The sequence below is a fragment of the Myodes glareolus genome, chromosome 7 (genome assembly GCF_982192425.1).
Source record: "Myodes glareolus chromosome 7, mMyoGla1.1, whole genome shotgun sequence".
In the NCBI taxonomy this organism is placed as follows: domain Eukaryota; kingdom Metazoa; phylum Chordata; class Mammalia; order Rodentia; family Cricetidae; genus Myodes; species Myodes glareolus.
In genome coordinates, this window is record NC_142032.1 from 102,273,861 (window position 1) to 102,287,739 (window position 13,879).

General features: G+C 40.9%; 1 protein-coding gene across 7 annotated transcripts in view; it reads left to right on the forward strand.

Annotated features, from left to right (window-relative positions):
- The first annotated feature begins 108 nt into the window (after positions 1-108).
- Nup98 (nucleoporin 98 and 96 precursor) overlaps positions 109-13,879 on the forward strand; it is a 96,744-nt gene continuing 82,973 nt past the window's right edge. For 6 of the 7 annotated variants that reach the window (XM_087908636.1, XM_087908640.1, XM_087908638.1 and 3 more), the window contains exon 1: positions 109-245. The gene's annotated coding sequence lies outside the window, so the exon portion shown is untranslated. Of the gene's footprint in view, positions 246-395; positions 524-13,879 lie in introns of those variants that run through there. The other variant, XM_087908637.1, reaches the window with a different exon arrangement.

Consider the following 13,879-nt stretch of genomic DNA (forward strand, 5'->3'; position numbering starts at 1 on the left):
TCGCCCAATGAGTCATGGGGCGGGCCTCGAGTGGCGGCCCGGCCTGCCAATGTGCGGCCGGCGAGGGCGGAGCGCCCGGGGCTGGCCTCTGAGGGCGGGCGGCGTGTGACGCAGTCGGGCCTCTGCGCGCTGCGCCCGAAGCGGCGGTCGGTGGCGGCGGCGGCGACGGTTTCCTTGAGGCCGCGCGCTGCTCTGTGAGCGGAGGGTGGCAGACGGACCCGGGTCCTCACCCCAGACGCACCGCGGTAAGTCGGGGACGCCGCTGGGGCTGGGCGGGCGGGTCCTCCCCTCTGGACCGGCATCTGCGCGGGACGCCCCGGGCCCTCTCCGTCGCCAGTCTCGTGCCGGGCGCGCTCCTTCGGGCCTGCGTGAGGGGGCGGGGCCCGCGGCCCTGCGACTTGGCTCGGGAGGCCCTGGGAGGGAATTCACACGCGTGGGGCGTAGGCCAGGGGGTCTCGGGTGGCAGCCCATGCCGAGTGAACCTCGTTTTCTCCGGTGCTACTCATTCATTCGCCCGGCAGAGGTGAGGCAGGCCCTTGCGGGGATGGTGCCTTGGGTACTCAGTGAGGTTCCCCCATCATTTCCTTGACCACTCTACAGGACGCGTTTTGTCTAGGGTTAACCAGAGGATTGAGTGAGTCGGAAGTGCGTTAGCTTTTTACGACCATGCTTGCCCATTAGAGGTCTGGTCAGCCGATTGAAAGGTTCTTTTCTGTTTTGCCGCATGTTCCGTGTAAACCGAGGTCAGAAGGATTGGATTTCTGAGTTACTGCAGCCAAAAGATTTAAGCAATTATTTGTCAATCCCCAACTCTGTATCAGGTGCAGAGTTTTGTAGGTGGGAGGTAGAATAAGAGGACTCGGGAATGTCTGATGTCTTGACTCAAGTCTAGATATTTTTATACTATTCCACCCTCCCTGTATGTTCAGTCTCCCATTATTGGCTAGTCTCTATTTGGTAGGTAGGGGTAAGGACTTGAACATTTGGATATTTGACATAGTTTTCAAAGCATTTCCAGTTTTATTGTTACCATGTTTGCTTATAAATAATAAGATAATAGAACTTTATTAGTATACCTTGGTGTAGACTTTTACTTTTTTTTTTTGATACAAGATCTCACTTGTGGTTGTTCAGGAATTTATTATGTAGACCAGGCTTGCTACGAAATCAAAGATAGCTGCCTCTACCTCCCAGGTGCTGGGATTAAAGGCGTTTGCCATCACACCCAGCCCTAACAGACTTTTGAGAACTAAACTTAAAAAATAGTTAGGACAGACAGGCTCAGTGATGCACACTTTTCATCCCAGTGCTTGAGAGGCAAAGGCAGCTGGCTCTCTGTGAGTTCAAGTCTAGCCTGGTCTACATACTAAGTTCCAGGACAACCAGGACTGCATAATGAGACCCTGCCTCAAAAAAAAAAAAAAACAAACAAAAACAACAACAAAAAAAACCCCACCAAACCCAAGTGTTGGGTTTGAGTCAAATCAATATAGATGTGGTGGTGCAAGCCTGTATTGTCATGGAAGTTGAGGGTGGAGAACAAGAGCCCAGGAGTTTGAGTCCAGCCTGGGCAACATAAAAGATCCATCTCAAATAAAAACAGGTGAGGGCTGGAGAGTGGGCTCAGTAGTGAAGAGCAGAGGACTGGTGTTCGATTCCCAGCATCTACATGACTGCTTACAACTTGGCAAACTTCAGTCTTGGGAACAAGCTCTTCTGGCCTTGGAGCACCAGGCACCCATGTGGTACACACACATACACACATTCAAAATACTCGTACACATAAAGTAATAAAAGAATTGAAATGAAAAATAAAAAAAAATCAGGTTGGGCATATGGGAGGTACTGGGAACTACTTTGATAAATTACTTATGATACTTGTCAGTTTGATCAAGACATCTACAGCTTGTAGCTTTGATGTTTAAAAGCAAGTAATGCATAAGAGCAGAAGAGAACTGTGGTCTAAAGTTAAAGTTGTGACCTGGTGTCTTTTGTACCATTTTATCAGTTTGGATATCACGATCTGGGAAGCTCTTTCTGGCATGCTTTCCTTTGTAAGTTTTCACACTCTTACTTATCCTTCTGCCAGTAGCACACATTTTCTATTTTCCTGTTTGTCTTTTTATTCAATTATGATAATTTTTTTTTTTTTTTTTTTTTTTTTGTCTAGCTGGGTATGATGGTGAATGTCTTTAATTCCAGCACTCCAGAGGCAGAGACAGGTGGATCTCCGGGGTTTTGGTCAGCCTGGTCTGTACAGCAAGTTCCAAGCCAGTCAGGACTGCATAATGATACCCAGTCTCAAAAATAACTAACATGTTAATTTGTATTTAGCTTACATGACTCATACATAGACAGTTCACTAGTTATATTTCTGTGAATGAACAAATACAGAAAAGTTAAACTGAAAAATACTCCAGGAAAGAAGCTAGATATTTGTGTACTTCTGAAACACTTTGTATTTCGTTTGTAGCCACTAGCTCTTAGGTATCTAAGAATAACTAAACTTACAGAGTACTAAATTCACAGGTTGGGAAAATAAGTTGTGATTTATTGTAATATTACTTGTGTACTGTCAGTCTAGGACATAAAGTATTGTAATACTGATTAATTTCTAGTGAGAGACTATAAAATTCTGACGTTATTATAATCTGTAAATCATGAATGTGGTGGAGTGTCTTTAATCTCAGTACTAGGGAGGCACAGGCTGGTGGATCTTTGAATTCAAGACCAGCCTGTTCTACAGAATAAGTTCCAGGACAACCGGAATTGTTACACAGAAAAACCCCAATCTCAAAGAACCAAAAATATATGCACATGTATACCTCTTATGTAAATCTTAGTAGAGGCTAGGTATTAAGTATTTTCTGAGGGTTTGATGTGTTGTGTTTGAAATTGACCTAATCATTCGGTATAATCTCACAGCAAGATAACTCAGCTACTGCAGCTAATAGTCTTTTTTTCTTTAGTTTTTCAAGACAGGGCTTCTCTTTATAGCCTTGGTTGGCCTGGAACTCACTCTGTAGACCAGACTGGCCTTGAACTCACAAAGATCTGCCTGCTCCTGCCTCCTGAGTGTTGGGATTAAAGGCCCGTGCCACCACCGCCCAGCAAGTTAACACTTTTTTTAAAAAAGATTTTATTTATTATGCATACAGTGTTATGCCTTCATGTTTGCCTGCGTGCCAGAAGAGGGCACCAGATCTCATCATAGATGGTTGTGAGCTGGGAATTGAACTCAGGACCTCTGGGAGAGCAGCCAGTGTGCTCTTAACTTCTGAGCCATCTCTCCAGCCCCAAGCTAAAACTTTTTTAATATTGAGATAATTTTTAAGTTTTGCTCTCTTGTGTGTTGTAGGCTATGTAACAGCCTTCAGCCTCTCTCTATTAGATACTAACACCACCTTCCAAAGTTGTAACTATCAAAATCGTCCCAACATTTCAGGAAAACTATACCCTTATTTTGCTTTTTAGTTCATAAATTGTCTACTAACTCCCTCCTTTTTTTTTTCTCGAGACAAAATTCTTGGTGTGTACCCTCAGGCCTATTTTAAACTTGTTATCCTTCTGTCTCATCCTCTGTAGCTTTGGAGCCAGTCCTGGAACTAGCTCTTTGTAGGACGGGGCTGGCCTCTGCTTTCTGAGTGCTAGGATTAAAGGTGTGTGCCACCAGCGCCTGGCCGATGATGTCTTAATCCTTTAAGCCCAGCACCTTAGAGGCAGAGGCAAGCATATCAAGGCCAGCAAGAGCTAAATATTAAGACCCTATCTGAAAAATTAAGTACAAATTAAACATAGTAATAGCTAAAGAATTCAGTGGGAAAGCTGACTTAATAAGAGCATTGGATATGCTAGTCATCTTTTAGGTTTCAACAGTTGACAAGGTATTTTACTTAAAGTTTGTGAGAAATAAAGTAGCTGAAAAAAAGGGAGGGTTTTGTTTTTTGTTTATTTTGTTTTTGTTTTTGCGGAGTTGATCGTTTGTTTTTGCGGAGTTGGTCGTGGGTTTGAGACAGGATTTCCCTGTTTAGACTTGGCTGTCCTGGAACCCACTCTGTAGACTAGACCGATATTGTATTCTCCATTTACACTGTACTCAAACCTCATTAAAGGTTGATTATGCTGCAGATTTGGAAACCATATCGTTAAATTTATATGCTGTTATACTGAAATTCATCGGTTCATCTTGTATGCTGTATCATGCATGATTTTATAGCATCACTATTGGTGATTTGGAAATTGTTGATTCACTAAGTGATGAATGTTGACAGATTAAACAATACAGTTGTTAATATATTAATACAACTCTGTATTTTCCCTTTTAGAAGGGTGTGATGGCACAGACCTTCAGTTACAGCCCTGGGGAGTTTGAGGTCACCATCTGGAGTTCTAGGACAGCTGGGTATACAGTGAGACCCTCTGTCAAAACAATAACAGAATTTGGAAGCTGAGGGCTGGCAATGTGGATTAGTTAGTGGAGTGTTTGCCTAGTGCTTATGAAGCCCTGTATTCCATCCCCAGTACTTTATGAACCAGATCTGGTGACATAGGCCTATAATCCCAGTGTTTGGGAGGTGAATGCAGGAAGATCAAAGTTGTTTTGGTTTACTTTTCTGTTTCTGTAATGAATACCATGACCAAAAGTGGCTTGGGGGAGACAACAGTTAGTTCATTTCACACTTCCAAGTCACAAACCCATCAATGAGAGAATTTAAGGCAGGAACTGAAACAGAAACCGTATGCAGAAGTGCTGTTACTGGGTGGCTCATTGGCTCCTGCTCCGCTTGCTTTCATATAGCCCAGGACCCTCGCCCCCCACCCCTTCATAAAGATGTGCTAGGTAGAGTGACCTCTTACATCAATCATCAGTTAAGACATTTTCTCACAGACCTGGCCACAGGCCAGTCTAGTCTGGGTAGTTCCTCAGTTGCGGTTCTCTTTCCAGGTGATTATAGGTTGGATCAAGTTGACAATAGAAACTTTAAATAGCACAGAAATAGAAGGTCTTCCTTGGCAACATATTCACTTTGAGACCCAGTCTAGGATATGGGAAACCCTGTCTATATTTAAAATAATAAAAATAAAATAAATAATAGGGGGCCTGGAGAGATGGCTTAGTGGTTAAAAGCACTGGCTGCTCTTCCAGAAGATGTGGGTTCAATTCCCAGCACTCACTCATGACTCAACAACCATCTGTGACTCCAGTTTCAAGGAATGCAGTGCCCTCCTCTGGCCTCCACCTGCACCAGGGACAGAAGTGGTGCATGGACGTAACACACATGCAGGCAAACAAATACTCTGTTAAGAAGGGAGGGGGGCAGGAGACATGGCTCTGTCATTCAGATCACTTGGACTCTGCTCTTCCAGAGGACTAGGGTTCGAATCCCAGCACCCACACGTGGAGGCTAATGACCACCTGTAACTACAATTTTTGGGGATTTGATACTTTCTGTGGGCACTGGGCACACGTGTTACACAGACACATGCAGGCAAAACACCCATATACATAAAAATAAATACAAAATTTAAAAGGAATGTGGCAGCTGATAAACTCTCAGATAAGTTTTAAAAATCTAGATTTTTGCTTCAATTTTTTTTGTTTTTCTAGACAGAGTTTCTCTCTGTAACCCTGGCTGTCTTGAAACTCATTTTGCAAACCAGTGATCTGCCTGCCTCAAAGGCGTGGTCCATCATGCCCAACTTTGCTTCAAAGCTTAACCATGGTTTATCATTTTTGTTGTTTTTGGGTTTTTTGGTTTTGTTTTGTTTTTTGAGATTAAAGAAAAGAGCTCTCCAAAGTAATGACAGAAGTACTTTTCCTTGAGTCTTCAGAATACATAAGTGCTTTGGAATACTTCTCCCTGAATTTCAAAGAATAATCACAGCGTATTAAAAAGATGTTGAAAATTAACATTCTAACTACTTTTTACTGCTTCATTATGGGCAGTCTTAAGTGACTGATTTTTTTTTTTTTTTTTGTACTGGATGGCAGGGAAGAATTCAATAACTGTTCATTAATTTTGGGCCGTTACCTTAATTGATGCTCAGGTTCCAGTTTTTTATTTGTTTTGTTGTACTGGGGATTGAACCTAGGGCCATGGTAACCACCTGCTCTTTATTTTACAGACGAGCTTCTGCTTGTCCTTTTTTTTTTTTTTTAATTAGTTTTAAATCAGCTATGTTTAAAATTGGTAAAGAGGAGAATTGAGTCTGAATTGGGACTGCCCGTGTGTGAAGGAAACTGTATTCTCCAGTAAGATCTCTATCACTATCATTATTTAACACTTAGTCTTCCTTTGATATAATGGTTGCTAGAATCTGCACATTCGACCCACCCTCTTGTCAGGTATCAGCAGATCCCTTTGTGCAGCTGTATCTGTGCATGTTCACATGGAGGCCAGAAGTTTGTTTTTGCTTTTTGTTTTTTCAAGACAAGGTTTCTCTGTGTACCTTTGGAGCCTGTCCTGGAACTTACTATATAGACCATGCTGGCCTCCAACTCACAGAGATCCTCCTGGCCCATAAGTTTTTCTTAATAACATAACACCCTTCACTTTCTATTTATTTAGTTAGTTAGTCTTTGGTTTTGAAACAGGATTCTCTGTGTAGTCCTGGCTATCCTGGGCTCACTTTGTAGACCATGCTGGCCTTGGATTTATAGAGATCTGCCTGCCTCTGCCTACTGAGTGCTGGAATTAAAGGTGTGTATTACCACACCTAACTTTTTTTTTTCTTTGAGACAGTCTCACTGTGTTGTTTTTGCTGACCTGAAACTTCATCTGTAGAGCAGGCTGGATCTACCTACCTGTCTGTGCCTCTTAAGTAGGAGGATTATAGGTGTGTGCCACTATCCCTGCGGGGCCCTACACTCTTTTTTTTTTTTCCACACCTTATTTTTCAAGGGAGGTTTTCTTTTTTTAAATTTATTTATTTTTATTTTATGTGCACCGGTATTTTGCCTGTATATATGTCTGTGTGAGGGTCTCAGATCTTGGAGTTACAGACAGTTGTGAGCTGCCATGTTGGTGCTGGGAATTAAACCCTGGTCCTCTGGAAGAGTAGTCAGTGCTCTTAACCGCTGAGCCATCGCTCCAGCTCCTCAAGACAGGTTTTCTCACTGAATCTGGAATTTACAGTTTAGTTAAACTTTATGCTCTTCCAGAGTACCTGAGTTCTGTTGCCGGCGCCCCAGTCAGGTAGCTTACAACTGTTTGTACCTCCACCTGCAAACCGGCCCTGCATACTCTTCTCCCTCTTGTGGGGATCTACACAGATGTTGTATAGACACACATACATAAACAAGTAAAAGAAATTTTTGCAGGTCATGGTGTTGGTGGTATAGCCTCTTAATTTCAGAATTTGAGGCCTAGCGTCATATGAATCTCTGAGTTCCAAGCTACTTGGTCTACATAGTGAGACTCTGTCTTTAAAAGAAGCAGAAGCAGGGGGCTGGAGAGATGGCTCAGTGGTTAAGAGCATTGCCTGCTCTTCCAAAGGTCCTGAGTTCAGTTCCCAGCAACCACATGGTGGCTCACAACCATCTGTAATGAGGTCTGGTGCCCTCTTCTGGCCTGCAGGCATACACACAGACAGAATATTGTATCCATAATAAATAATAAGTAAATAAATATTTTAAAAAAGAAGCAGAAGCAGCTGACTCTGGAGCTTGGTTTAATGTGTACACCTGTAGTTTTAGTACTTTTGATGCAGAGGTAAAATTAATGAATTCTAGGTCGGCCCCCAAAATGGAGTATAGTATTAGGTGGTTAAGATTAGGTACTTAGTTCTTTCTGGAAATTACCTAGCCTCCTTTCTTGTCTCTTGTCTCATCCAAGACAAAAAGTAGATAGCGTTTCCAGGTATGTATTCCCAGCACTTAAGAAGATTGCTGAGTCCCAGGCCAGCCTGGGTTACAGGGTGACAGAATGAGATCTTACTGAGACCTTGTTTCAAACAAACAGAAATATACTCATTTTATTCAGTTTAACTGGATAGTGATTCTTCGCTTTTCTACTACCCTGATAGGGGATTAAATAAGAGACTTAAAAAGTGCTTTGTAAAGTGGAAAGTAACGAGTATTTACTGTTCTTACTCTTTGCTGACTTTGATACAAAGGAATTCAATGAAATGAAAAGGAAGAATTACTTAGTATTTGTATAACTTTCTAGAATTAGAAAGCAGCAGGCTGGAAGTGGCTTGGAAGACTGGCATAGTCATTCAGATTGGCAGTGCTTGGGTTTTTTGGTTTTGGTTTTCCTGTTTAACATTGTGTGAAGTGTCTCCTAATTTTTGAGGTTGAAAGCTAATTTTCTTATACCCAGAGTTCACTTAGCTTACTAAGACATCCCTTTACAGGTCAGTTGAAACAGTGGGGAATATGTTTCTGCCTAGTGTTTGGATTATTGATGTGTATTGTCTTCTCTCTCTTTTGGTATTAGTATAACTAAAAATTAGAAGATTATTGGAGCACAAAGGGCAAAAGCAAATTAAGGCATAAATTAAAGATCATTTTCAAATGTCTTTACACAAAAGGAGTGTAAGTAAATTAATTCATAAAGACAAAAATGACCTGGGCTGTGGTGATGCACGCCTTTAATCCCAGAACTCAGGAGGCAGAGACAGGTGAATATCTGTGAGTTTGAGGGCAGCCTGGTCTACCAAGTGAGTTCCAAGTTTCCGGACAAGCTCCAAAGCTACAGAAAAACACTTGCGGGGAGGGGGGAGAATGAAATTTTGTAGAAAATTTTATCTAGACCATGGAAATATCTTACAGATGGTTCTTTTTTTTTTCTCATTTTAGAGTCCATTTTATTCTGCTTCTGCTTTTTCGTCATATCCTACCTGTGTGCCACTTCAACCAGTGTTTCTAGTGATTTGATGTGGTACCATAGACCTGTAAACCTTGGGTGATAGAGGAAGAAAGATCAGGAATTCAAGATCATTGTTAGCTACATAGTGAGTTTAAGGTCAGCCTGGGCTTTATGTAATCCTGTCTCAAAAAAACAAAACAAAAACAAAATGACATGTTGTACTGTCAAACACCTGGAATCCTAATACTTGGGAGGTAGAGGCAGGAAGATAAACAGTTGAGTCAGTCTGGAGCTACATAGGAAGTTTGAGGGCAGCTTTCACCATCTGTTCCCTGTCTCCAACAACAACAAAAGATAATTGTCTCTCTTTTGTCAGGTTCATTGTAAATGGGATATAGTAGCAGTCTCTGAACTTAACATAGTCCTTGGAAGTTGACTTAGGAAATTTTCTTGGTATCATCACCTGTAAGAGAAGTGAAAGAAATGGGAGATATACTGTATTGTGATGATGATTGAACATACATGGTGATATGGGTAGAACGTAGGGCCTTACAAGTAATAGGCAAACATTAACATTGATTCTTGCCTGTGTGTTACTTTCTTCATCCTGTTTATTTATTTATTTATTTATTTCCAAGACAGGGTTTCTCTGTAGCTTTGGAGCCTGTCCTGGAACTCTCTCTATAGCAAAGGGAGTTGTGTTGAACTCACAGAGATCTGTCTGTCTCTGCAAGTGCCTGGATTAAAGGCATGTGCCACTACCTCCCAGCTTTATCTTTATTTTAATGTATTGATTATTTTTTTATTTTTATATATTGATTATTTTTCTTTTTACTAGTAAAAGAGAATTGAACTTAGGACCCTTTCTGACTAGGCAAGCACTCTGCCCTAAGCTATATTTTTAAGTATTGTGGTATCCTGGTGAAGGTGTCAACCAGTCCTATGAAAATTCAAAAGCTAAAATTATCTGCCCTGTATTTAGAATTTTTTAATTAGTTTTTTTTTTAAGATTTATTTACTTATGTATACAACATTCTGCCTCCTTGTATGCCCACATGCCAGAAGAGGGCGCCAGACCTCATTACAGATGGTTGTGAGCCACCATGTGGTTGCTGGGAATTGAACTCATGACCTGGAAGAGCAGCCAATGCTCTTAACCACTGAGCCATCTGTCCAGCCCCTGTATTTAGAATTTTACACTGAGCTAGGGCCAAGAATCTTAGCATTGGCCTTGGATTTAGGCTGTCACAGGAAGAGAGTATGACCACAGATGAGGTAGTTTTCAGTGGAGGTAGGTCTGAAAAAGACTGGCAGCTGAAGGCTATCTTATAGTATAGCAAACAGCTGGTACAGCAACTCTTCTACAGCCCTAAATGAATGTCTGCATAATTTGGTGTTCACAGTGTCCAGGCTGGGAAGTAAGGGTTAAGATAGATATGTGCTGAGAGTTTTTATTGTATTATGGATGTCTAGAAGAATATCATTGCTAGATGGAGTTAACATAGGCTTATAAAAGGTAGCAGACTGAAGTTTGTAGAGTGAATTGAGTTGTTTGGTAGCAGCAAGAATAAAGTTTTCACTGAATCTGGTATTAGGCAACTGAGTTAGGAAAACAGATGAAGAGCAGAGCTGTCTACATTCACTAGTTTTTGTTTTGTGATTGGGCCTCAGCCTAGGCTGGCCGCAAACTCACTGAGTAGCTGAGATTGAACCTGAACTGATTCTCTTTTCTGCACCTCTCTAGTGCTGGGATTATAGGTGAGCACCAGTTTACCCAGTTTGCCATTTTTCAGTTTCTGTGGTTATGACAGATTGTGAGGTTTTCTCTGATCTTGATTTGCTTCAGTGTAATTTTGTTTCTATTGTGGCTCATTTTGACATAAGATCTGTGTTACTGAGGATGCCTTGAATTTTTGATCCTATTAAATCTATATGCTGGGATTACAGACATATGCTGCTGTTCTTCATTTATGCTGGGGATCAAACCCAGGGTTTTGTGCATGTTAGACAAGTACTCTTGCCAACTGAGCTAAATTCCTAGCCTCTGTTGTGATAATTTTAGAGAAAAGCGCGGTAAATGAGAATAAACCAAGTTCAGTCTTCTCAGAACTGAAGAAGTTGAGTGGGGATTCTGATTTACACCTTTAATTCCAGTATTTAGGAGGCAGATGTAGGCGGATCTCTTGGTCAGTCAGGTATACAGAGTGAGACCCTATCTCCAAATCTCCAAAATGAAAAGATAGATTGCATTTGAATGAGATGCTTTCTTCATGGGTTAAAAATATTTGTTGCCTTCTTTCTTCTTGTTCTTAGGTCTGAAGCAGTTGAATTCTTTAATATGCTGTAGTATGGTTTTGCTGATTGTTACTTTCCTGTAATTGAAAGTGTCTTCGGAAAGTTAAATAGGTTAAACTTGAGCTCTACTTCTTTGACCTTGTAAAATTTAGTAAAACCTGATTCTTTTTTTTCTACTTTGCAAAATAAAGGTGATAAAAGCAGTGATAGCTAATACCAACATCTTTCATTGTTGGTGAGATAAAAAATGTAAATGAATTTGTAGGTGTTGCGGTATTTTCCAGGGTATTATTACTTAAAATCCCTTTGTGAAATGAGTGTATAATGTATTAGGGTAAGATTATTAATAGTAAAATGGTGATGATTGGGAACTGTAGAACTTAAGGTGTATAGAGTCAAATTACAGCGAAAATGCACAAATGGCAATTAAAATGATCTGTAAGTGTACATTTCACAGAGAAAAATTTGTTAAGTTTAAAGAGTGACATGTCCCTTGAATAGATGTCAGATATACATGAACAGGTTTGCTGTGTGTGGAAATGAATAAGAAAAGAAAGTACCTGGCTGCTGGATGAGGTTGTGCAACCTCTTAATCCTGACACTCAAGAGTCAGAGACAGCTGGATCTCTGAGTTTGAAGATAGCCTGTTCTACAAAGTGAGTTCCAGAACAGCCAGGGCTACACAGAAAAAACTTTTCTTAAAACAAAACAAAAAGATAGACAGTGTGGTGGTCCCATTGCTGTAGAAGGAACGGCGGGCTGTGTTCCCGCTGCCTGGCTAGCTTTACCCGGAATAATTACACGGAAACTGTATTCATTTAAACACTGCCTGGCCCATTATCTTATTGGCTAACTCTTACATAGTGATCTAACCCATTTCTAATAATCTGTGTAGCGCCACGAGGTGGTTGGTGGCTTACCGAGTAGGATCTTAACCTGCATCCATCTTGGAGAGGAGAGCCATGGCGTCTGCCTCACTGCCTTCTTCCTCCCAGCCTTCTGTTCTGTTTACTCGGCCTACCTAATTTTCTGTCCTATCAAAGGGCCAAGGCAGTTTCTTTATTAACCAATGAAAATAACACATAGACAGATGACCCTCCTCCATCACATTGCAGCCAGTTTCAGGTCCTGAGATGGGAAAGGAGGGGGCAAAGAAGTGTCTGATCACCAGATGAATTTTTTTTTAAAATATTTTTTATGGTTTATTTAACTTTATTTTATGTGCATTGGTGTGAAGGTATCAGACCCCCTGCAACTGGATCTTCAGACAGTTGTGAGCTGCCATGTGGGTGCTGGGAATTGAACCCGGGTCCTCTGGAAGAGCAGTCAGTACTCTTAACCACTGAGCCATCTCTCCAACCCCTCACCAGATGAATTTTATACAAGCTCCTGAACAGCTCAAGCACTCTTTATACTTTAAAAACAAGTCTGTTTTTCCTATCCTCCAGTATTAACCTAAGCAGAAACAAATATTATTTTGCCCAACTTTTGCATTAAAACAACTTTTAAACCAAAGATGACAATGATCAGCATTTTGTTAACTTGGCTAAATATCAAGCCAGACACATCCTGTTATAGCTAAAATGTGATAAATATAGGCACATGTTCTGAAAAACAACAATATTATTAAAACCTTAAAGCCTGTTTTATGGAAATAGGGGTGGTTTGTCATAAGTTACTTCCATACAGTTAGCTTGTATTTCTCCAACTGTTCCCTGTCACTGAAGCTTCACTGAAGAGTGAACTTTAGTAAGACACTGTTTTCCATCTTAATTTTCCCCAGAATTAGGAGACATAGTTAATGTCCCCTGTGTTGCTTATATGTGCCCTTTAACTTATTGCCTCTTATCCTGTCCACACTGAAACAGAAAAGTTCCCAGGGTCTGGGGTGAGAGCTGGTTTTTCCAGATAAGAAACCTAAGTTCCCAAAGAACTTTAGGGGGAAAATATTTGAGAAAAAAAGTGAGGTTTCTAGGAATGATCACTCCTATCCCATGTGTCAGAGTAAATGTGACAAAGTAAAACCAAAAACTGCCAAGACGATCATCAATATTTATGAGAAAGGAGACTGTGCAGCTTGCTCGGTCCCAGGAGTAGTCTGTGCTTTCCCAAGGTTCACTGGTCTTTGTCAAGTGAGAAATGGTCTCAGAGGACCTTGGATGAGTAGTCATATGCTGATTCAAAACTAGGCCATACAGCTCACAGTAATAAGTATATAGGAGGGATAAATATGATCAAAGTATGTTACATGGTTATTAATTAGCACATAATAACAATAAGGACAAATAACATACATCTCCCAACACTTGTTTTATAAATCTAAACTTCCTATATATAACCTCAAGCATTGTGACTAAACCTGTATCCAGAATCAAAAACACAAAAAAATGGAGGTGCCTGGCAAAATCAACATGAATAGCACTTGTTTTGGGTGACACATGCATGGTTCATGTGTCCAGGCTGCCCTTGAACTGTTCGTGTTATAAAACAAAATTTTGAAAACGTGTGGTAGAACATATATAAATAAAATTTACCATTCACCTATTTTTTGCTAAAAAACTTGTTCACATCTTTTTTCCCTTAATGTAGCTATTCAAATCTTTTGGCTTTTTTGGGGGGGGGGAGGGCTTGGTTAGGGCTTTCTGTATAGCCCCAGCAATTCTGCCTGTTACACTGTTACAAACATTGTGCCACCACATCAGGCTAAAGGTAGGGAACTTAAAGCAGATCTCAATCCTGAAGAGTAAATGATGATTATGTGAACCTTTAGCTTT